Source organism: Marmota marmota, unplaced genomic scaffold, assembly GCF_001458135.2.
Source record: "Marmota marmota marmota unplaced genomic scaffold, marMar, whole genome shotgun sequence".
NCBI classification, from domain to species: Eukaryota; Metazoa; Chordata; class Mammalia; order Rodentia; family Sciuridae; genus Marmota; species Marmota marmota.
In genome coordinates, this window is record NW_026000242.1 from 902245 (window position 1) to 902915 (window position 671).

Here is a 671-nt window from a genome sequence, read left to right on the forward strand (position 1 = left end):
TGTGTGAAATTTAAAAAAAAAAATCCATAGTGTGGAAGTAACAACTGATTGGTCATTGCAAAAGGAAAAACTAATAATCTTGAGCACATAGCAATGAAAAAAACTACATGAAAAGGGGGAAAATTGAAAGAAAAATTTAAAGAGAATTCACAAAGGGTGGTACAACTTCAAGTAAATATACATTTACTTAGACTAAAATAGAGTGAGAGTGGGAAATATCTGAAAAATAAAGACAAAAATTTTCCAAATTTGATGCAAATGATTATCACAAAAGTCTAAGAAGCTCAACAAATAGAAGAGATATAAATAAAAGTATATTGAGCCATATTATAATCAAAGTGCTTAAAATCATATTGCTATAAATAGTCTAAAAGCAATCCAGAAAAAATGATAAATCATATATACTGAGAAACAAAGGCAAATTAACAGCAGATTTCCCGATTCTGTAAGCAGATTTCCTTACAGAATCAATGTAAGCTAGAAGGTACTTAAATAACATCATTAAATACTGAAAAAGAAAATGTCAATCTAGAACTCAGACGAAATAACTCTTGAAAACAGAGGCAAGGTCTGGGGATATAGCTCAGTCAGTCGAGTGCCTGCCTCACATTCACAAGGCCCTAAGTTCCATCCCCAGCACCACCACCACCAAAAAAAAAAAAAAAAAAAAA